The sequence below is a fragment of the Balaenoptera acutorostrata genome, chromosome 1 (assembly GCF_949987535.1).
Source record: "Balaenoptera acutorostrata chromosome 1, mBalAcu1.1, whole genome shotgun sequence".
Classification (NCBI taxonomy): Eukaryota; Metazoa; Chordata; class Mammalia; order Artiodactyla; family Balaenopteridae; genus Balaenoptera; species Balaenoptera acutorostrata.
The window spans coordinates 57,535,027-57,560,370 of record NC_080064.1 but is presented as its reverse complement, the minus strand read 5'-3'; the positions used below and the strand labels follow the sequence as shown (position 1 = coordinate 57,560,370).

The window sequence follows — 25,344 nt, the reverse complement described above, 5'->3', positions numbered from 1 at the left end:
TGACCCCTGATTCTAAAAACTGAACATGAGAAGAGAGTAGCCCACAAATCTGATGCCATTTAAAAATATTTTTCTGAGTAACTATTAGGTGCAAAGCATTGCCCAGGGGATTCCATGAGGAATCAGATTCAGGCCTAACTCTTAAGGAGATAATCCTGTATTTGCACTGAGAGAGTAGAGGTGAAGCCATCTTCTAAGGTCACTGTGGGGTAGAAGAAAAAGTTCTGAACTGGGAGCTGGGAGATCTGGACTCCAGTCCCAGTTTTATCACCTGTTCGCCCAGCAAGCCCCTCAGCCTCTCAGTTCCATTTCTGCAGCTTTGAAATCCAGTGTTGGAACAGATAATGTCTAGGGCCTCTTTTAGCTCTGATATTTTATTATTCTGTTTCGTTAAGGAAGTAGAGGAAAAGAGCTTACGTGTCACAGGGGACTGGAAAGGGAGAGAGTAGTTCACCTCACCAGAAGCCATCCCACAGGAGGTGCCTTTGGCACCCCAATCCTGCAGGTGCCCAGCAGCTGCGTGGTGTGAGCTGCCAGGGTCCCCGCCTGTTTTCTACTCTCAAACTTGCAAGGGATCTCCTAAATAATGAAACCACAGACAGGTACCCCAAGAGGTCAGTGTTTTTCAGATGCCTTGCACATCCACAGCACTAAGTGGCTGCTTGAAGCTATTATACCATTATTATTGTTGTTGTTAGAGAATTACGGTAATTAAGACTATTTACTGGGAGCATTCTACGCACAAGATGCCATGAGGGGTGCTTTGCTGACAATTACCTCCTCCTCTTGCCAAATGTAAGCAGTGTTACTGTCTCTAATCTAGAGATGAATCTGTGGCTGGAGAAGGTTAAATAACCTGCCTGAAGCCACACAGCCACCAGTCTGGGGCAGAGCCTGTACTCCCACCCAGGACCTAACCCTAATCCTAACCCTAACCGTAATCCTAACTTCATCCTCCTGCTCTATTTTGCTACAATCTGCGATGCTTCCAATCTGGGTACCCTTCCTTCACTTTAACCTGCCATGAGCAACTGAAAAGGAGGTAAAATGGCCGATACGAATCATACCATCATCTTACCTTACAGTTTGCAAAGCGCTTTCTCATAAATCCATCACCTGATTCTAATGTCAGCCAGAGAGCGAGATGGAGCATTATTTCTATTTTATAGAAGAAGAAACTGAGTATCAAGGGAAGTGAGTAACCTGGAGGTTTCTTAAACCCTCTTGCCATGCTAATCATGTACTCATCTAAATTTCTGACTACTCTGGGACATTAATTTTCAGAACATTGTGTCATGTGTCTTAAAATGTATCCGGTTATTTATATTTGCATTGCAGCATGGCTAACGTAGGGCCTTCCCGAAGAGATATTACCAAATGGCAACTGGTGTTTCCTTAAATCTTCTTCCAGGACTCAGTGTAAGTGATTCCCAAATAACTAAGAATAGTTCAGTGAGTGCTAAAGTTCCAAACCCTCACAATAATACAATTTTTTTTTCTTTCAAAATGCCAGTACATTCATTGAACCCCATCCTCTTTACTGAGTTGACAGTGTTTATGTAAACTTCACAGAACATTTTGAACCTTCTTTTCTGAGTGTAAGGCTGTATGTAGTGCTATGAAGTAGATCACGAAGAACTTTCTTATAAATTTTCTACAAACTATGTCTAAATGCAATTTTAACATAGCTTTGTATACATCAGAAACATATTCATCAAGTCTTCCCAACTATATACCCAAAGAAAGCACATAGAAAAAGAAATTTAAATAATCTTTTGTTTCTCTGTCTCACAGAATCAGACTCTCTTACCACTAGAGAAGGTTGTGTGGTGGTTAAATCAATCAGAGCAATTGCCACATGAAACAACAGGGATGAATCTCATAAACTTAAATGACAAGCAAAAGAAATCAAATATTAAAAAGCACATAAAAATATGATTCAATTTATATAAAGTTCAAAAGAGGCAAAAAGGAGTCTATGATTTAGAAGTCAAGAGAGTGGTTACCTTGAGGGGGATTGTGATTGGGAGGGGACTTGCGGGGGGCTTTCATGGGGCTGGCGATGATGTATTTCTTGTTTCAGGTTCTGGCTACGTGGATGTGTTCGTTTTATAAAAATTCACTGACTTCTACACTTGTGATTTGTGTACTTTTCTCTCTGCATGTTATATTTCAATAAAACGTTTCTGGATAAAAATCAATTAACTCTAGCTTCTTGGGCCTTGACATCTGTAACTAGCATCTTGTCGCTTCTGTCACTTCTGTTTCCCTTTGGAGCTTCTCAGTGGGAAGTGCTCCACCTCTAATTCTGAAATACCTCTACTAAGCTCAACCTTCTTATCTGCCTAATTTTGTAATTTTTTTCATGGCTACTGGAGGGCAGAGCCAACGTGGTTTGAAGAAGAAAAGGTTCTACCATTTACAGTTGTTGAGTCCTTAAGCAACAGCTTGTTCAATGTGACTCTGAGGATCTCTACCTGTGTAACTGGGGTAATAATGGCTGCTTCATAAGGTTATGATTACTCGTCATGAGGATTACATGAAACAATGTGTGCAAATGCCATCAGAAATCCTAGCATAATGGTACTCTTGGAAATCTGACTTTTGCCCTTAACTCCTCCCCACATTGCCCATTCTGCTTGGATCTTCATCTAACATGAATCCCATCAACACTAATATATAAAACAATAATATTCCCCACTACCTGGGAATTCCTGGGAAAGCCCCATTGTCCATATTTTCTCTTCTGCTGCCATAGTTGAAAAGCATCAATACTAGGTTAATTACATCTACCACAAATGCCCGGGTCTAACCTCAGCAGGGCTCTTAGTGCAGTTTTATCATCTCGCTACTGATTCCTCATAGGTGTATATGAAAACATTCCCACTGCTCACAAATTCCCATTTCCATGTCTATCCTCTCACTTTTACCAAAGATCCAATTTCCTACTTCACTGGTAAGATAAAGGTCAATTTGAATTCTACCAACTTCACCCCATTCTTGCCCCAGGAGGCTTCTTTGTCTCCACTTTTACCTATCCATTTTAGTGTCTCTCCTCATTTTGTTTTGTTTTTTTCTCCTCCACTCTAGTTGTTTTTTTTTTTAAAGACCTTGATAATTTCAGTTATAACCTCACTCATTTATGCCTTTAACAACTTGTTCTCCATGACCTTCACTGTTTCTACCTATACACTCCTTTATGTTTTTCCCATCCTACAACCTAAAAGCTTTTCTTTAGGCCCTGCTTCAACATTATCACAACATTCTTCTTTTATTGCCACCTTCCAGAGAAATAATTTTAAATTCTAGTTCCACTTCTTCACCAGCCCATCAACCTTCAATGTTTGTAGTCTTGTTTCTGCTCCCTCCATTCAATGGCAACTGCTTTCTCTCTCTCTCTTTTTCTCAAAACCCAGGGGCCTCCTGAATGTGAAATTTAGTGGGCACTTACTATTTATTTTATTCTATTTTTTACTGGGCACTTCTTAGTATCCATTGAAATCTGTCACACTTGACTTAGTGACTTAGTGACTCTAATCTCTCCTTTGGCAATTTCATGTACTTCCATGTCTTTAAATGTTACTTTCATTTTGATAGCTCCCAAATCATTGTCCCTGATCTGTTACTGAAATGCCACATCTACATTTCCAGCTGACTAATGCATCTTACCACAACATTATTCTACTTCTACAAATTCAAACTCATCATAAAATAGATCATTTTATGGAATAAACATTGTTCAAGGCATCTGATTTCGCCAACTGGCTATTCCACTAACTTGCAGAGTGATCATAGACAAGTCATTTACTCTCACTGGATTTTCTTCTACACGAAACAAAGGGATTGGGCATAATCATAATGACTTTAATAGCTGTGAAATTCTATAATGCTATGTTTAAAAAGATAAAGCCATTATCTTCTTCCCACCTACAATCTGCCCTTTTCCTTGACTTCCATATTTTTATTAATGGTACCCATATTCCCATAGTTATCTAAACTTAAAATCTCTGCTTTATCTTCCATGCCTCCTTTTTTTCTCAGTTTCTACAACCTACCAGTTGGCAGGCTTAGTGGATTCTACCTCAAAAATATCTACTGCATCCAGTCCCATCTTTCCCTTTCTCTCATTATAAATTATAGTCAAGCCCTCACTTAACCAACCGGGGCTTTTGCAGTCACTTTCTCACTGGTCTCCATGTTTTATACCATCAAAAGACTGATTTTCTTCACACATGACTCATTACATCAAGTGCCAGCTCAAAAATCTTTAATGACCCCCATGACCTTTCTAATACACCAAATACCTTTATTTGGTGTTCAGGGTTCTTTCTAACCCAGGTCTAACATCACATACTCTTCTCCTTTACTTAAATCTCAGCTGCAAACACAGGGATGGATTTGTTCCCCAAGTAAGTCCTGTTATTTTCACCACACTCTCCTGGTTTGTGCTGTTTTCTCTGAATGGATGATGTTCTCTGTAATCCTTTATTGAAATCCTTGCCATCAATCAAGTCCCAAGTCAGATGGAACTTCTACTTGACGTCTTCCATGAATCCCACGGCTGGAAGCCATCTGTCCCAGCTCAGAACACCAGTGCCATCACGCTCTTCTGCAGTGACACTTTATCATGTTCTTAGCTGATTTAAAGTGATTTATATACACTCATTTTTCATTATCTGAAGGACAGAGGCCATGTCCCCTTTGTACCCAGATCCGTACTTCTACTGTAGGCTTATAATAGAAAGGGGATAAAAGAATGAATTAAGTACTTAATATTGTACCTTGTGTATGACAAAAAAATAAAAGTCACAGGAAACATGCCCTTAAGGAGTTGTCGGGGAGACAAATCACTACCCAAGGAGACAGTTAGAAAACAATGTAAGATATTCTAACATATCAACACCAAATAGAATTGCCTCTGCTTTAGATTCAGATTTTGTTCCAACTCAGCTCCAAGTAACTGGATGGTATCAAATATAAATTGCCCTGGGTTACTTTTCTTATGAGTAAACTGCAGAGTTGTCCAATTTAGCCAAAAAACAAACAAAATGAAGACAAACAAAGACAGCCAGTTAAATTTCAATTTCAGATAAATAATATATATTTTTAGTTCTTATACTATAATCTGTCCTTACACTAAAAAATTATTTGTTATTTATCTGAAATTCAAATTTACTGGGCATCCTGCATTTTATTTGGCAGTCCTCAATAAGGGAACTGTTGTTTATCATCTCTGAGGCTGACTACTCCAACATTCTACATTCAACAGCATTTTCAGAGAAAGGAAGGATAAAGCTGTGCTGTTCCCTCGGCTTGTAATTCCTTTCCCCTAGATCTCTGCACTCAGCTTTTAGCTCAGTTATAGATGCCATAAAACCCTTTTGACTCTCCTATCCAAAACAGCACCTTCTTATCCTTCCAGCTCCCTTCTCTGGTCACCCCTTACCCCATTAGCTTGTGGTTTTTTTTTCATTATCTGAAATTATCTCCTCCGTTCCTTTGGGCACATGCTTATTGCCTGTCTCTTTCTGTCACTAGAATGTAATCTTCAGAGAGAAGGGTCTTTACTATCCTGTTCACTGCTGTGTCCCCAGCACCTAGAACAACAATGGCAGATACACGAAACACTTAAAAAACCAAAAAAAATACAATAAGTGCTAAACATGAATTTTTTGGCCAAAGAGGACTAATGGGGTCCAAAGGAAGAAAGCTGAGTATGGGTTAATGTGGTTAGGAAAGGTTTCTTGGAGGAAGTGGGACTTTAGCAATGCCATAGAGCACTGGTCTGGGGGGAGAGTGTCTATCATCTGAATAAGCTTAGGAACATTTGCAAGCTATACAAGTCCCTGCCCTGCCCCACCTCCTCACTGGGCCTATCAGAATTTAGGGTGGTTGATAAGCACTATGTTTAATGTCAAAAGGCTCCCCAGATGATTCTGATATAACCCCTCTACCCCATTTGAGAACATCTTCCACAAAGGATGGGTAGGATTTGGTTAAGCAGAAAGCCTTAAGAACAGAGCAATGTGAACTGAGCACAAAGAGAAGAAAAAGAGCATCAACTCTCAGGTGGTATGAAAGTACTGCTCAGATTGGAATAGAGTTAAGGAATTTGTGCTTCAGCTTGTAGGCAAAGGAGAACAAAGGAAGGATTTTCAGAAGGAAATAAAATTGTAAATTGCTACCTATACTTTACACCAGGATCAGGAAACTCTGAGGAACCAAACACAGCCTACTGCCTATTTTTGTAAATAAAGTTTAACTGGAGCACAGCCATGCCCATTTGTTGACACACTGCCTAGGACTGTTTTTGCTGAAAGTTCAGCACAATGCCTGTCATACTCAACCCTTGTCAAGCTCTCCATGTCCTTTAAGATTCTGCCATTGCAGAAATGGCCTTGCAGCCAGGACTCCACTAATTCATTTTATGTGATGATTACATTTATGCATTCATTAATTCCTAGATACTTGAAAGGATTTGGGATATACAGGTTCTAGGTTAAAGTGCTGGGTTCTGTATTTACACGACTTGTGAGTCCTACACCTTGCTCATCATCTACCATGATTATCATACTCTGTCGATATGTGGTTCTGATAACATATATCAGTGGTATTGTAGGGTCTTCTAATCTGGCACCAAATAGGAAGATACAGTTATAAATAACCACATAGCAAGTTCAAGTCTCTTCTCAGAAACTGATATTTGACAGGATTGGTATGAAGCTTGGTTCCCAGCAATAGCACCAGACACATGAGCAGGCAGGGTGTCATGGCCAAGTTTTCCAGTAACTCCAAAAATATCTACTCTCACCTCTTTCCCCATAGAGTTACACAAACACTAACTTCCATCCTTATCACACTTTTAGTCCTCTCCCAACTCTAAGTCTTACTTCTGGGAATAACCTAATGTTTTAAGCAAATGGCTATAGAGTTTGGTTTCCTGAGAGCCTCCTCCTGGAAATGGTACTGTTTTAGATGGCTTTAAAAGAGCTTTCCATCTTCTCCTGCCCCCAAGGGTAATGTGGAAGCAAAATTCCCTTTTGGTTACAGTAGATTACGCAGCATTTACTCAAGAAATATTTATCCAGACAGAGTTTATCATCCTATATGTTGGGGTTAAATGGTGAAAAAATAACCACTAGTGAATGACTTGTAAATAACTAGTTTTAGTGCCTAGACAGTGATATTCCAATATGGGTAATTTAATTAGAGTGGTAAGGATAAAGCGGTGATAATCACTGGGTACCACATAAGCCTACAGAATGGTCACCTAACAAAATCTTGGGGACTTCTTGGAGGAAGTGGTGTCTAAGTGATAAGCTGAAGGAGCTACATAGATCAAGAGGAGGTGGGAAGAGAAGCCAAAACAAGAGAAGTTCTAAAGGTCCAGAAAGAATAGAAGACTGGAGTCCCGTGTCAATAATATACTATAAACAGTTGCTGATTATCTGAGGATAGCTAAAAACCTTTGTGGTAGATTCTCATCACTCTCTGTTATGTTGCATGAGGAAACAAGGGCTTTGGTTTATATTCTACTTTTTATACTGCCACCACTTTTTTGTGTGTGTGAGCTCTGGACATTGCTTAACCTTTTAGAACATCAATTTTCTCATTTGTCGAATCTCATTTGTCTCATTTGTCAATAGGAATACCTGCCCTTGAAGGACTTTGCAGGAATCCAATGACACAATGTGTGGGAACGTGCTTTGCAATCTCTAAAATGCAAGGGATTGTTATTCTAATTCCGGCCACCACCCAGGCCACTCCCTGTTTCCACCCACCATTGTCCATCTAGATTTGCTCAGCAAATGCAAGCTACTTTTAATGTCATCTGCTGACAATAAATCAAATAAATCAAGAGCCCCCAAATCCAGATTTTTAGATTCTCCCAGGCTACACAACACCATAGCCCACGTAATAGGTAACAGTAAGGTGACCATCAGGGAAACTTACCAAACTGTCAATCTGTAATTCTTTATGTTTTTCTTGCTCATTTGACAAATGTGGAAACCAATGGGGAAGAGTCCCATGAATGTCGCCCAGCTAGGGAGTGATGCTAAGAGCATCTGGTTTGTGGATGAACTGTGCATTTCCATCATCTCCTGTCTCCAAAGCCAGTGGGTCCCTTCTGCTTCAGGACCTTCTCAAGTCCTCCAGAAATCAGTATAGGGACAGTGAACTGCAATCTGGAAGCAGTTTAGCTTTCCCCGTTTTCACCCAGGGAAGCTGTGTCCTAATCCCTCCCTGCTTCTGGGCTTACTGTAACTGAATAGTCCAAACCTCTGGGGTTTGGGAGGCTAATGACCACCTCCCAGACAAAGTTAATGAGTTGGATGAGCAGTAAGCTCCAAGCTTTAGCAGGAGACTTCTCTCGAGTTATAAACGCCCAGTGAACTTGCTACTTGTATTTCTCCCATCACAGTCATTCCCTAGGAGAAGTTCAGCAGGGATCCCTGTAATAAAAAGGTCTTTGTAACTCACATGGGTGTAAAAAACCAAACCAGTCATTTGGGAAAGGAACTCATTTATACCCATGGGGAGGAAAGGCTAGGGGATACATTCATGACCTAGTTTTAGGTAACATTTAAAATGAACTTTAACATTTTCATTTCATTGTTATTATTCTATCATGAGGTCACAATTATATGTTTGCAAAGAATTCTTTCTCTAATATATCCCGTGGTTTTGAAAAATATTGGCAGGCAATCTGGGGTAGTTAAAAAAAAAAAGAGTACTGTCCAGTGGCAAAAAGATCAGAGATCTAGCTTTATCACTTACTAGTATTGGGGATCTTGGCATGTCACTAAACTTCTCGGGGCCTCAGCTACCTCCTCTGTGACATACGAGTCCTTTTTACTCCAGGATCAACTGAAGCAAGAATGACAGCCACAAGAAGCATGAAAGTGACTTGAGGATCATGATCTCTGACTCAGTTTCCCATAGCCCAAAACTTTACAGGACTGGGAACACAGCAGGCCCTCAGGAAATACTTGCTGCTCAAATAAAGAAGCTCCAAAATGGGTCCTTAAAATAATGGAAAAAAGTATGCTTAAATTATTAAAAATTACCAGTTGACAAAAATCTTCTTATCTGATATTGGTAGTCTGGTGTATGTGGCAGCCATGTGAGGCCCAGAAGATGTCTGTAGCTTGTACTGTGGCCCATTCATGAACAAATGGTTTTCTTCTGAGTGTTTCAGTACACTACACCCGATGCACACACACACACATACACATCCATGCTATCTTTTACTAGGGAGAAAATGGAGACTATTTGAGGTATTAATAGCTTGACCTTCAGAGCCCACCCATTTAAACATTATCTATCAATAATGTCATGTTTGGGTGAGAAACCCCAATAAAAAGAAGACTAGAGAATAGGCTGTTTATGAACAATACATTTGGATACTAGAAATGGAGCTGTACGTGACAAGCTGCGATTGCCCAATCCATCCAGGGTAGAGAGATTGCCCTGGCATAGAGTCATCTTCCTAATGGAACTCAGACCCTCTGGAAATCAAAAACATAGAGAAGGGTAAAGTCCTTGAGTGCAGGATCTGTGTCTTAAGTCACAGCTACTTACACGCATGTAGGCATCTAACACATATTTGATGAATGTATTAATAAGTGAGGGACCGGGGAATGGAAAGAGCTCTGGACTGAGAGTCAAATGTGGATTCTAGCCCACATTCTATCATCAGCTATGTGAGCAGAGGGAAGTCATTCCAAATCTCTGTCCCTCACACGTGAAATGAGAAGACTGGATAAATCAGCAGCTCACAATCAATAAAGTGCAGTGAATGGGCTGCTCTCTCCTCGGTGGGCAAGGAGAAGTGAGTCCAGCCAGAAGTGATGTTCCAGGCTGCAGCCAGGAATGCGGTCTGAGTGCTGACTAAGTGCCCAGAATTAAAGAGATAATATTCCCTTCCATGATCAGTATCTCAGGAAGTCTTGTGAAGAGGGGAACCAAAATCACCAGAAAATGAATTTATTCAAGGAAGCCGTTAGCTTTGGCCAGTCACTCTGCTTGTTGTAGAATGAGCCTGTCACTCTGAGAAATGAAATAGGACCCTTGAAAGTCTTCCCACATGGCTAAAGATAAAAGCAAGAACAATAGAGAGAAGACATCACTCTGGATGCCTGTGTTTGTGCAATAGAGCAAATGTCCTCAATATGCATTTGATTGCATTTTAATATTCATATCATTAGGAGTTTATATTATAGCATGTTACTTTTCCTTGTAATATTTTCATTCTGCCATCAACTTTATTATTATTAAAAAGTACTTGGGCTTCCCTGGTGGCGCAGTGGTTGAGAATCTGCCTGCTAATGCAGGGGACACGGGTTCGAGCCCTGGTCTGGGAAGATCCCCCATGCCACGGAGCAGCTGGGCCCGTGAGCCACAATTGCTGAGCCTGCGCGTCTGGAGCCTGTGCCCCGCAACGGGAGGGGCCGCGATAGAGAAAGGCCCGCGCACCGCGATGAAGAGCGGTCCCCGCACCGCGATGAAGAGTGGCCCCCGCTTGCCGCAACTGGAGAAAGCCCTCGCACGAACCGAAGACCCAACACAGCCAAAAAAAATAAATAAATAAAAAAGTACTATAGGAACTTCTGGCTACCATGAACACAATGCTTTCCACTTTACTAAATGTTTTCATATCCATGTAAAACGCTACAGTGATGCCCTCAGAGGAACCATTCAGGGGTAGAAAGCGGAGATGATATCTCAGTTCCATGTGTGGAACTTCTCCCTCAGTGTGTCAAGAAATGTTTGTAAAGTGGAAATTTAAAAGATGTCAAGTGCAACATTCACCTGACTGGACACATACAGGTTTACCTGGAGTATTCTAAGACTGTGCTGTTAGTGGAAAGAACACAAGTTGTGAAAGCTTGGGTTCAAATCTGGACCCTGCCCCCTAAGAGTTGTATGACTTCGGACAGATGACTGAATTTTTGTTATGGGCAGCATATCTTTAATTTAATGCAATAATCTTCTCCAGAGTTTCTGTGTGAGGATGTAAAAGACTGTGAAACACCTAGCACGTAGTAGGCATTCCATAAATGTTAACCCTCCTCTTTTCTCCAGAAAGCTCTGCGCTTCTGTGGTCTACCTGTCCTCCATCACTGAACCAACTAAGTGAAACCTATTAGTTAGTCAGGCAAGCTTCCCCTTCTCTTAATTCCACTTACCAAAATATGTCCTCTTTTCCCCCAAATATATTCTTCCTCCTACTTTCAAAGATGTAATGAAGAGCCCCACCTAGTCTGATATGACTATAGTAGCTTAGGGGTAATCTTAAATTTGAAAACAGAAGTCAGTGTGAGAACAAAAGTATATTAGTAGATTGTTCCGTTGATGAACTTAAGATATTAAATTAATATAGTGTCATAGGATTTACCATTCTTTTTTGGTATACACTCTGTTATTATATATCTGAGGAATTTACGATAAGGAGCACACTTTGGAATTCACACCTAAATTCACTAACAAATGAGTAAAATAGTTTTTGGCAGACTTCTACATATAAAAGAGTAGGACAACCCTGTTATTACCATGTGAAATAGAAGGTAAACAACAATAATGGACTAATAATCTGGATCATTTAACCCTACTACTTAAAAGATTCTGCAGTAAATACTACAGTGAAGTGGCTTTTGGCATGAGAAAGTGAAGGTTACAACATTTTGATGTGGATCTTTTAAGTGAAGCAATACCATCATTTTATTTGTCCTGTTTTGTGGAAGACTTTGAGAATTGCTTTTTAAAATTTCTTTCTTTGTTTTGTCTTTCTGGTAGAAATGTAGTATTGAGAGATGTCCGTGAGCTAATGAAATTCAAAAAAGCTTAAAACGATACTTTCATTATTTGGCACAAGATACTCAGGAAAGTACTGAAAATAGGAAAGGCCCAAAATGAAACCTAGGAATACAAACATCTATTCATGAAATGGGAAACAGTAAGGACATTAGGCAATAATGGATTTTCCATCCTTATGGATCTTACACAAGATCTCTGCAGAGGAAGAGAATGAAACAACTCTAGGAACACTGAGAAATTCAGTCATGTTTCCCAAGACCCTGAATCAGAATCTGTGTGAGTCTATCTAACACGTAGTGAATGATGATATGGTTCATGGATGTCTAACAAGAAAAGAGACAAGAGAAGAAGAAAGAATCAAACGCCCATACATGGCAACTCAAAAACAGAACTGAAGGACCTCTACAAAATCAACCAACCTTGCAATGACTAAACTTCATTCTAGACTAACAGCATGAAATACAACATTCTTCAGGAAGACAAATGTTTCTACCTGCATCTTGAATCATTGAATGTCAGGGTATGAAAGTGTCATCTCACAGGTAGGAGCCTAATTTCTGATCAAAGAAGTTATAAGGAATTATCATGCACATCATGCATATTCCAAGGAATCCTGTGCAAAACTTGGTAAGATATTCACAGGAATAAGAGCTGCTTTGAATTACTGAGGGCCTATTGAGAGCAGCAAAATATTCACCTATGCAACAAATATGTGCCAGCCATTTTTCTAAGTCCATGACAAGGTACCAAAGTGACAAAAATTCCTGCCCTCACGGAGCTTATATGCCATTATTTAACATCTACACAATCCTAACAACAGCCATAGAAGGTTATTATTGGCAGATAAGGGAACTGAGATTTTTAAAAATTGAGTAACTTGCTTAAGGTCACAGAGCCTGTAACCAATGGGCCAGAATTCAAATCCAGTTCTGTGCAGCTCCAAAGCCTGAGTTTTCCACCTGATTTGCTACACTACATCTTATGAGCAACAGAAAAAAAGATTCTGAGGGTCAGCACATCTACTGCAACTCAGGTGCATATTTTCCACTAAAGAATACTCATTTCTTGTTTGTGGTAAAGACTACAACTTACCAAGGAGGCAGCAACTCAGTACTATGTGCCGACCAACAGGCAGGCTCTCGTTCATCCAAAATTTATGAACCAGGTATGTGTCAAACCTTAGACCAGTTCCTGGGGATATAAGACACAGCCTTTGCTTTCAGGGAGTCTAGTGGGAAAGAAAAGCATATAAATGGATCATCATAACATAGCAAGATGAGGTTGAGCTAAAGACAAGGATGTCTCCAGGATGCTCGGGAGAGAGCAGAAAACAGGTCAACACAGCCTGAGGGAAAGGACTTTTGAGCCCTGGGTTGAGTCTTAAGCAGATGGAGTTAGCTTGGTGCAGAAAAGGGAGGTGGAGTGAGAAAGCTCTAAAGTGCTTTGAGTAGAGACAGAGAATGACACGTGCAGGGAAGTGAAAGAGAGCATGGTGCTCAAGAAACTGCAAGTATTTCGACATGTGGGGTGGAGTGTGAGAGGGATGCTTCTGCAAATGGGCTCTACTGTATTTGAGCAATGTGTGTGTGTCTGGGGGGAGGTGTTGCAGACAGGAAAGAAACTGGGGAACATATGTAGAAATCCGATAATAAGTTATGAAATCTATTTAATGGGTCTTGGCCAGTATTTATTTAAACAACAAAAGACTAGACTAGAATAGAAAACATCAGGTATAACACATGTAGTAAGATATTGTTTTATAAAACACACGCATATGTGGGGACTGAGTCTTGATGTAAAATATACGTCTTACTGCGAGTCATGGTCCAAAAAGTTCTAAACCACTGGTCCAGTCTATCTTTTCCAACGTGCAGACTGTCCCCTTTGGACCTATTCAACAGAGCTCCCTTGCAGGACCTACTACCTATCTATTCCTGTCAGGAGACAAAGAGAGGTCGCTTGGAACAAATCTGTCCCAGTTTCTTAAATACTTTCCATACTCCAAAGTCCATGATCTAATTCTAAATCTCAAGTGCTCAAACAGATAAACTCCAATGACCAGGGCTATTTCTGAAAAGCAATTAATATTTCCTTTGAAGAAGTGAGAAAAAATACACACACAAAATGAAGCTTCAAATGACTCCAAGAAAGTTTGGGGCCAGCAAAAAGTTCTCTGACCCAGCTATGTTTTCCACCAAATGAATCACCTAGGTACAAAGCCAACACCTTTGAGTCATGAAGCACATGTGTTGTATCTTTGGATTCTTTTCCTTTACACAGGGATTTTCCCTAAAAAACTTTTTTGGATTTTATTCCTCACTTTCTCTTCTAATTCAATTTCTTGCCAGTTTCTCTGCTCTTTGATTTTTCCTTTACGATGTTTAATCTTATTTCTCTCCTCTTTTGTCTCATCATTCTGAATTAATAAAAAAGTTCACATGCAAAGAAAATCCATATAAAATACAGCTTTAAAAAAAAAAGAACTTAAGATGTTATTGTTTCTTTCTTTTAAATGTATTACTCATTTGTAAAGCCCAAGAGTTAAAGAGATCCCACAATATCAAGTGCTGGGGAAATTGATAACATGAGAAATTCTTTTCACCTGCAAGGAAGTGAGGGTGGAAGAAGAGGAAACCTTTTTGTGGGACTGGCATTTGAACAGCTCTTAAGAAGATGGGAGGAATTGGATATGTACAGACGGTATGAGGGAGAGATCAAAAGTGCGACAGAAAGATGGGAAGCTTGGGATCTGAATTTAAATTGTAATTAGAATAAAGTTTTATAATTTAATCCTCAAAAAAAAAAAAAGAGTTAAAGAGAAAGTTAACTGAAGTAGTTTAATAAATACTTCTTCATTAAATTATCTGGTTAATTTAGGCTAGTAAGATATTAGAGATTGATGATTCAAGTCAAAAATTCACTTTGGGCCTAAATTAATTAGATTGCTGGCCAATATCAGTAGAATTAATCAGAACTTGTGTTTTGTGGGTCAGCACACACATTTGTTTATGAATCAACAATCAGAAGTCAGTGTTGGAAATGACTATCTCTCAAGCCCTGACAATTTATCCTTCTCTAAGAATACATCTCTCTTCTTTGAGCTATAAAAACACCAATTGTTTTTGGGAGGCGATTTTGTACAACCATAGATTTCTTGAACTTGAAAACAACCTTAGAGATTATCTGGTCCAGAGTTTCTCAACCAGTTTTTTTTTTTTTAATTTTCTACCGGTTTTATAAGGTTAAAAACATAAAAGATCACATACCTTGCCCTTATGTAGATTCAGATGGCCCTTTTGTTGGGATTCTATGCTTTTTATATCCGTATTGGCTAAGAAGAGTTTGTGAAGCTTTATTTTCTGTGGTTTCTGAAGATATTTTTCTTCTCTTTTTTAAATGAAAAATGAAAAATTGAATATGCTTTATTAAATATGTATAAAACTTGGGAATCACGAATGTAGTCTAATTCTCCATTTTACAGACCAGAAGAATGAATCCCAAAGATGATAAATGATTTTTCCCCATGCTCCATCCTCCATGGACCTGGTACAGGATATGCATAGCAGATGCCTAATACGTAGCCATTTCAACCACCTTGAAAATGCCCATAAAGGAAAAAAGTGAGTAAGGAAGTGAGTGACAAGAAATCATCCATTGAGTTACCATCCCAAGGCTAACATTTGCCGGAGAGGGTGATTTTCCAGGGGACTTCAGAATGTGTCCTTAATTTCTGTCCCATTTTAGTCATTCTGCCAAGAGCCCGGCAACAAATAGCTGCTGCACATGAGGGGACATTTGTCCAAACAAGTGGTGTAAAAACAAAGCTGCTTTGTTTAGAGCTCCTCGGTGCTCCTCCCTGCTCCCTCCCTAACCTCAAGGACCTCAAAAAAGGTCATTTTGTGAAGTTCTGGTGTGTACATGAGTAAACTTGAATCATCATATGTCACAATTGGAACCACTCAGCCAAATGCCACGGACCAGATTACCATGGCATCCCTAAATAGGTTATTATGGCAAGTCTGGGCTACTGGGTCACCAGGATATTCCAGCTGGGTTTGTTTTTCATCTTACCCCCAGGGAGCTCGGGTCCATTGCAAACATCTATACCTAAAGCCATTGGAAAAATATCTTGAATTCATTCAAATTTACTTAGAAAGAACAGAAGGACAACAGAAATATTTATGTTACTTTTCAAATTATGTAGAATTAGTGTGTCTGAGGGAGTCTCAGGCACAGATCACATCCAAAAAGGTAGAAGGAAGGAGGGCATGAGTTGATTACCTGAGTAATTTGGACACTTAAAACAATAAGGAGAGAAGAGCATATTTGATATGGGTCAGGTATTTGAAATACGTATGTTCACCAATTAAATCAAAATTATGGAATACTTATTCAACTTTCCAGCTCATTCCATTTAATAACCATAGCTACCATTCAAAGAGCATCTACTACTTGGCAGGTATGTCCTTGATGCTTTATGTGGATTGTTCTGCCATCCTTGCAAAGTCAGTTTTGTAAACTTTATCTTTCAAACTGCTAAGTAGTGAAGCTTTGATTTGTTTCCGTGGTTCTCTGTCTCCAAATGATGACTTGGCCTTCAAAAGCTCTAAATTCTCAATTCTCATTTTCCCTTTTAGTAACTACGTGACCTTGGGCTAGTTACTTAACCCCTCTCCATTTCATTTTCTTTATCTTCAAAATAGGGTTAATGATAGTCTCTAAGAATTTGCTATACATGAAAAGGGAACATAAAGCCCTTAGCTGGCGCAGAGTAAGCATTTGACCTGTTGTTGGCTTTTATCATTATTGTAATGATAGCATATTATTAGTATATCTGCAAATAACCTGAACAGTTAAGATGCCCAGATGCTGAGACTAAAATTTTCAAATTGACCTCAATTATCTGGGAATTTTTTGTAAAGGACAATTCTCAATTCATAATTACGTGGTGGAAAAGATCAGGTCATTGCCAGTCCTTAGAGCCCACAGAGCTCAGGTTATGCTGTGTCACATGCATCAACACATTTGACTTCAGGGAAAGTTATATTAACGTAGGTCACCAGGCTTGCAAAAACCAACAACCATAAACCTTTCTCTTTAATAGGCTGGTTGCTATGAAAAGAGGGAAATTTGGATAAAAGCCATCAATTCTATAATCACCCCCAATGAATTAATCCCTCATTTTGAGAGCATGGGAGAGTAGAAACCGGTCTCAACATAGTTGAAAACAAAATTCATGTGTTTTGTGAATAAAATTTATAGAATGGTGGCAGTGTATGATAACATGAATATGCACAGTAGTTTGATCTGGCAAGGCTGCTCACTGATTTGTTGTTATAATGTACTTGTTAAAAGAGCCTAGATCCTGGAGTCAGGCTTTCTGGAATCAACTCATGGCTTCTTCACTTGATAGTTTCCTGATATTAAAAAAATTAATCTCCTTAAAGCTCATTTTTCTTATCTGTAATACAGATATTATAACAATACATACCTCACTGTGTTGTTTTAAAGATTAAGGGACACAGTGTATAGTAAAAAAGCACTTCGCCCTGATCCTGATATAGAGTAAGTGCTCAGTAAATCTTAGCTCTTACTATTTGTTGCCAATCAATCAAAAGCTTTCTGTGTCAAGTAAAGATTGTGTACCTCTTCTGCACTCACGAGAGCTTGGCAATGGGGAGAGTTAATGGTGATTTCTCAGGTAAAGGTGCCCTTGTTGCTGATGGAAACCTGGCAAGCTGTGAGGTACAGTGGGACAGAGCATCCAGCTTGGACTCCTTTTAAGTATGAGTCAAAATCAGCCAGTGCATGTCTATCATCATCCTGGTGGGCTGTGGTAGTTCATTCTATATATCATTCTCTCATGGAGGCCATGGTTCCTCCCTCTGAGCAGGGGCAAGAGGGGTAGTGGGGTAGGGGAAGGGCTCCTTGTGGCCAAGTCTCCAAAGCAGCTTCATGAACATTTATTAAGGGCTAGGATTCTAGTAGGGGATTCTAGTATATTTTATTACGCCTGGCATTGGAAATTACCCCTGCTTCTAAATTAAGCATCAATTAAGTCAGGCCACTGAAGTATGACTGCTGAGTGCTGTAAAGACCCACTTGGATTTTGTGTTACATTCACTTTTTAAAAAATATATTTATTTATTTATTTTATTTTTGGGCTGCATCAGGTCTTAGTTGCGGCATGCAGGATCTTTCGTTGTGGCGCATGGGCTCTTCGCTTCGTTGCGGCGTGTGGGCTTCTCTCTAGTTCTGGCGTGCGGGCTCCAGAGTGCGTTGTCTCTGTAGTTGCGGCACGTGGGCTCACTAGTTGTGGCTTGCAGGCTTAGTTGCACCACGGCATGTGGGATCTTAGCTCCCTGACCAGGGATCCAATCAGAGTCCCCTGCATTGCCTGACGGATTCTCAACCACTGGACCACCAGGGAAGTCCCAGATTCACTTTTTATTGATGATTTCAAATCTCAAATGAGCTCCCAATACTGCCTGGAAGTCCCAATGAGTACTTACTTTCTGTGACACTATGTCCTACCTTTTCCCTTCTCAAACCTCCCATCTGCCTTCCACTCCACAATTTAAACTATCAGATGAGAAAGAACTCTCTAAGTTTTGATTGAGTATGTGTAAGAACCTGTCTCAAAAGATTGTTTTGAGGATTAAATGAGTTAATAAATGAAAATTACTTAGAACATTACCTGGCACATAATAAACTCAATAAATATTAGCTATAAGGATGGTGATTATTTCCTGTGCCTAAAGCCATCTCCTCCTCTTTCACCTGAAGCAGTGTCCTTGCTCCGGTCAAAAGGCAAGCCCTCAACCTACTTTCTGGACCCCACTGCCCTTTACATGCTCCAGGATTGTTCCCTTGATTATTTCCTTTCTCTTTCCATCAGTAACCTCTCCTTGTCTCTGAAATTTTTTCAGCAACATACAAATATGCTTTACCATCCTCGAGTGTTCAACCCACTGTGAATCTGGCTTCTAACCTTGTAAGTCCCATAAATCTACTCTTGTCAAGATCATCAATGACTTCTGCGTTGCCAAAACCAGTGGTCACTTTTCTATTCTCAACCTACTTCAACACAGCTGATGGCTGTCTCCTTCTCAAAATACTCTCCTCACTCAGGCTCTGTGATACCATGTTCTCCATGGTTTCCTCTTACCTCTCGGATCATTCTTTCTGAGTCTTCTTCCTGATCCCCTCCTTCTCTACTCAGAATCTCAATGCCATCATTCTCCCTGGATTTGTACACTCTACATTCTCATTCAAGCCCATGGATTTATTCACAATTTATATGCTGAAGACTCCAAATATGGATCTCTAGCCTAACCTTTCCTATGCTGACCTGACATCTACTCAAGGATGCATCACAACACTCAAAATTAGCAGCTAAAACCAAACTCTTGACTTCTTTCCCACCCCACCTTCCATAATTTCCTCCTCTAATCTTATCCATTTTAGTCAATGGCAACAACACCATACAGTGGCTCGAGCCAGAAGCCTGAATTTCATTCTTGACACTTTTCTTTATCTTAGTGTTTCTACTTTTACCTCTCCTCATCTAATCGATTAGCAAGTCTTGTCTAGCCCATCTCCAAAATATATGGCAAATCTGTCTATTTCTTTCTATCCCTGCCTCTCTACCATCCAGGACTAAGCAAACATCACCTCCTTACGTAGACTGCTTCAATGTTCCTCTCACTTCCTCTTTATTTTCCAATCCAACTTACTATCTACATTGATGCCTGAGTGAGTTTTAAGAAGTTATATAACATTTTCCCTTCTACTTTTTGGTGCCTTCCCAGTTCGCTTTAATATAGTCTTAACTCCTTACTATCCCTTACAAGGCCCCACAAGATGGGCCCCTGCCCATCTCCAACCCCATTTTCTACCTGTTTCCCCCAGGTCACTCTGCTCCAGCCACCCTGGCCTTCTTTCTTAAATACACCAAGCTCAAGGACTTTGAACATTCCGTTTCCCTGCCTGGAATAGTCCCCATTTTTCTTCTTAGCTTTCTGGCTTCAGGTGAAATGTCACCTGCTTGGAGAGACACTTTCTCATCTAAACAACCTCCCCTTCCTTCCCATTATTTTCTACCTCTGTGCCCTCTTAATATACTTCAAAGCACTTATCAGAATTTGTTTACTTTTCAGTTCATAGTCTGTATCTCCCTCCTGGTCCAAAAGGGGTAAGGTCCATTTCTATTTTATTCACCACTCCCTAATAAAATGCCTGATTCTTAGTGGAATCTACAAAATACTTGCTCAAAAAATGAGTGAATAAATAAGCAGTCATCAAAGTCTTAATATGAGCAGTTGAAATGCTAGAAGAATTGAAGCAGAGTTTTGGCCAAACTCACTTAAAAAGCTGGACCACGACAAATTATTCTTCTAGAAAGTGGTGCCAAGTCCTGTTGATGATGGAGCATCTCGTGACTGTGATTGGATTTTTCCTCCCTCCAGTTTATGCAGATTATATGCCTCCTCTGTGAACTCCTTAACCCTGACTATTTAATTCCTAACCAAGAGCCAACTTTAATTCCCTGTCCTTGATGAAACCCCTCCCCGTATTGCTAGCCCACAAGGTCCTCGTGATCCTCAGAAAACTTAATAGCACTCTCTTAATAATTATATTCCATTTTGTGCATTTTTTAATGAGCCAGGCACTGGCTTAGGAAATGAGGATCAAATATAAAGTTCTTTGAACTAACATTTATTCAGCATCATTTGAACCAGGTTATGTTAAGCATTTTACAACATCAACACTCATTAATTCCCATGCAAACCCATTTTCTATTTATATTTTATTTATTTATTTTTATTTAACAAATATTTTTATAGCACATACTACGTGCCAGGCCCTAGTCTAAGGACTATACAGATGCTCATTCATTTAATCCTCACAACAAACCTAAGAGGTAGGAAGTATTACAATATTATCCTTACTTGATAGTGTGGGGAACTGAGGCAAAGACAAGTTATTTGCTCAAAACCACAGAACTAATAAATGATAGGTCAGAATTCAGGCCCAGATAGAGGGACTCCAGAGTCTCCATCCTCAAACATCATTCTGGACAACTTCTTAACGCCTATCAGGCAGGTGTGATTACTCCTGTACCACCCCGGTAGGGGACTCTGGACTCACAGGTTAACTTTGCTAGGGTTCCACAGTTAGTTTAGGTATTCAACAGCAAATATTTATAGAGTGTCTAGTAAACGTCAGGCACCGTGCCGAGTTCTAAGATACACCATGTTTAAACAGACTTGTCCTCTGGGAGATTACAATCCAGCTAATTCACAGGCAATGGGGAATTTAGATTTGAGTGTTTCTGACTCTAAAATTTATGACCTTTCCATGATCCCATTCTAGTAGAGTTACATCAAATTGAGTTCAGACATGAACCCTCAACACACAGGTGGTGAAGGTGGGGCAGCTCTGAAAGGCTTCACTGAGGAGGAAACCACCTCTTACCACTTTTACCGTTATTTAAATGATTAAATGTTTCACACTGAAATATTCCCATCCTCACTCACTGCAATCTCGAGGGCTGGGACCCTAATTTAATATTGTTCACAGTGTTTGGGACAGTGCTGCACATAGCGTCAGTGTCCAATAAAGGGATCTTGAATGAGCTCTGATTGGGTGAGCTCTTGAAACAGTGAACAAAGCTGGCAGAAGTAGTTCTGCTACATTTAAGATTTCTTCAAGCTTCTTCAGACTTGAACACTTAATTACCATGGCAGACACACACTAGCTTTTTCTGGCTCTTTGGGGTCTGTGACTCAAAGACTGAATGCCATAAAACCAGGAGGTGTTCTGAATAGTCTCCTTACCACACGGCCTAGATCCTATGCACTTCCAGATTCAATATTGTCCTCCCTAGGGAGTCTCACAGCCCCATCCGCTGCTACCAAGCCCTCTGGAATGAGGAGTCCTGACTTGGTGACCACAAATTGTCTCATGTTTATGTGGCCAAAATAGGCAAATTGAATTCTCACATTTTTTTTTTTCACCAGTGCAATGGGAAACATCCAGGGCCTTGGTCCTTGGAAACGATGAAAAACCAACCCAAATGTATAACAGAGCAAACACCACTGTTTGCCATGCTGTCTTGTTTGTTTGGGGGGAATGTGGATTTATTAATAATAAAGTTTCTCCATGTGGCAGACACATCTGGGTCACAAAGTATCAGTCATAGAAAGTAACTCAGGAAAAACCCCATTCAGTCCTGCAGAGTCCGACATCTGCCAAGGCTGTGGGCTGTGTTTCTGCCTTTTGAGTTTTAACAGCATTTCAAAACAAAAGAGGAGATGTTAGGTGTGATCTCTCTCCTGTGATTCAGAATTATTATTAACAATGGTGCTCTTGATGGGAAAATGTAAAACAAAACATCCCCAAAGTTTCAACTCCTTAAAGTTTCAACTCACAACCCTGAGTAGGCTGGTTCCCCAAATTTACACAGAAAGAAACAGACTAGTAGACTTCAATGAACAGAAGCACGTGGCATCTTCTGTAGAGACACATGGGCAAAGGAACAACATCTACATTTATTTATTTAGCACTTATTTATTTAACCTTCTGGCTGGGTTGGGCTGTTGGATTTGGTTTTACATCCTGAATTACAAAATTTATGATGGGAACGTGTGTCAGCTGTTTGCTGAAGGAAAGAAAGACCTCTGTTCTTTGTTTTAACTCATAGTAGAGCCAAGCATCCTACATGTTTATTTAGAGAAGTTAAAATATGTGACGAATAAGAGCTTAACCCTAGCTGGCCTTCCTCTTCTACATCTTCTGTTCTTTCCTCCTGATTAAACCCTGGGCAGGGTCCTGGTACCTTCTTCCTGGACTGCCTTTTACCAGGTCTCCTCTCAAACCCCTCTAATCCATCTGGCCAACGGCTGCCAAAATCAGAATCCACTAAGATTTTCTGAGAGCTGAGCACATGCCTGCTTTGTGTATAACGTGATCAAATGCATATCCTACACTTAATTTGATTCTCACAACCACTTTGTCACATAAGAAAGGGTACAGTATGAACAGTAGCCAAGGGCATGGGCTCAGGATCAGGCAGAAAGAGTTTCCAATCCTAGCTCCACTACTTCCCCCCCCACCCAGTTTTATTGAGATATAGTTGACATACAACATTGTGTAAGTTTAAGGTGTAGAGTGTGATGATTGCTACACATATATCTTGTGAAATGATTACCACAGTAAGCTTAGTTAACATATCCATCACTTCTCTACTTTTTAATGGAGGCTTTGAGAAAGTCAGTAGCCTCATCTGTAGAGCAGGGATAAGAACAGGAATTACTTCATAGAGTTGTTTTGGCTTTAAGAATAATTTTATTGAGGCTATTTTGCATGCCATATACTTCACCTTTTTCAAGTGTACAATTCAATGATTTTTAGTAGATTTACTAAGTTGTGCAACCATCAACACAGATCAACTTAAAACCATTTTTACCATCCCAATATGATCCCACATGAACCTTTACTGTTAATCCCTGTCTCCTACCCCTGCCCCAGGTTTTGTCTTTATGTCTTTGCTTTTTCTGGATATTTCATGCAAATAAAATATAATTTATGGTACCATACAATATGGAGTATCTCATGTCTGGCTTCTTTCACTGAATATAATACTTTTGAGGTTCATCCATGTTGTGTGTAGCATGTATCCTTAGTTTGTTCCTTTCTACTGGTGAATAACATTTCATTGCATGGATGTAGCACCTTTTTCTATCTATTCACCAGTTGATGGACAGTTGGGTTGTTTCCACTTTTTAGCTATTGTAAATAATGCTGCTAAGAACATTTGTGTCAAGACTTTCTGTGGATATATATGTCTTCAGTTCTCTTGTATAGATACCTAAGAGTGATCATATGGTCAACTTATATTAAGTACTCATAGAGTTGTTTTGAGGCTTGAACATTACATAGAAATGGCCTAGCCCAATGCTACACAGGGAGCAGTGATCAATGAAAATTGTGGTTGTTTTTGCTGCTGCTCTTTTAAGGGGGTTTAATCCTGTTTACCATGTAGGTGAGGAGGCTAAAATAAAGCTCAGAAAGGGTTATCAACTTGCTCAAGATCACACAGCTAGTCAATGGACGAACTGAAATTCTCTCATGATTTCTGACTCCAAGTCTGGCACTGTTTCCTGCCACCATAGCAAACACACCACATTAACCATCCTGAAGAGCACAGCTCTGACAATGTGCTCCCCTGCAGAACAAATATCAGTGGCTCTGTGCTGCACGTAAAATAAATTTTCAGCTTGTGTGCTAGGTATACAAAGCCCCCTATTGTTTTCCCACCAATCTTTCCTTCCTGCTCCCCCGCTACATACCCCTACCCTATCCTCCCTTCACGAATCCTTCACAATGACTTTCGTTCCAATAACTCAGCCCACACTCTTTGGGCCACTATACCTTTGTTTGAGCATGATCTACTTTCTTTCTTTTTTCTTATTCAAACAGAAAGTCACAAAAATTATACTCATCCTCATCAGTTCACTCAGTCCCATGTAATTAATTTTTTTTTCATCTTGATCTTCTGTTAGCACTTTTCTGTATTCATCAGTTTTCCATTAGAGTTCTGAAAATGCTTATTCATTCAGTTCAGCAGTATAGTCAGTTACCAGAAACCTGTACTTGTCAGAGTCTTTTCCATGAATTCCTTGATCTACTTTCTTGAACAGTATCTCTCAACTTTTGCCCTGTGAAGTCTTACCCATCCTTCAGGGCAGAGTTCAAATGATATCTCCTATACCTTCGTCGTTCTAGTGGCTCAGGACAAAATTAACCCGTATTAATGAGAACCTACTGTATAGCACAGGGAACTCTACTCAGTGCTCTGTGGTGACCTAAATGGGAAGGAAATCCAAAAGAGAAGGGATATGTGTATACATATAGCTGTACAGTATACAGTAACACAATACTGTACAGTATACAGTAACAATACTGTAAAGCAACTACACTCCAATTTAAAAAAAATCATAAAAAATAATAATTATATAAACAATGAAAAACAATTAACCCATAGTCTGCTAATCCACTTAGTTATAACAGGTACTCAGTGAACACACTGACTTGAGCTGAAATGGCTAAAAGAAACTTAGCTGTGTAATGAATGATCCGGCTATGGGAAATACTAATTTTTTAAAATTCAATAAAAACTTATTTATAAAATTCCTAGGTATAGGACAGTACAGAGTGTTATTTGTACCGAGGATAGAAGCCTGCTCCTAACCACCGGCCTTCCTCTGAGTGTCCAGAGCACTCATGCTTCAGGCAAATTCTTATCATATGCTATTATATAACCATTTATGTTTGTCTACCCCACAAGGCTGAGCTCTTCAAGAGAAGAAACTGTGTCTTATTCACTCCTGTATACCCATCACCCAGCACAACGCCTGATTCATGTAATAGTGAGTAGTCACGGGGTGCTTTTAGAGTGAATGAATGAATCAATCAATGAACAAGACGGTGAGTGAATGAGAGAATGTCTGATTTCAGAGTTCT

General features: G+C 39.8%; 1 protein-coding gene across 4 annotated transcripts in view; it reads right to left on the bottom strand.

Annotated features, from left to right (window-relative positions):
• PDE4B (phosphodiesterase 4B) overlaps positions 1 to 25,344 on the bottom strand; it is a 580,875-nt gene that overhangs the window by 66,552 nt on the left and 488,979 nt on the right. The window contains exon 1 of one of the 4 annotated variants that reach the window (XM_007164314.3): positions 1,079 to 1,097. The exons of the other annotated variants lie outside the window; for them this stretch is intronic. The gene's annotated coding sequence lies outside the window, so the exon portion shown is untranslated. Of the gene's footprint in view, positions 1 to 1,078; positions 1,098 to 25,344 lie in introns of those variants that run through there. 4 annotated transcript variants of the gene reach the window in all.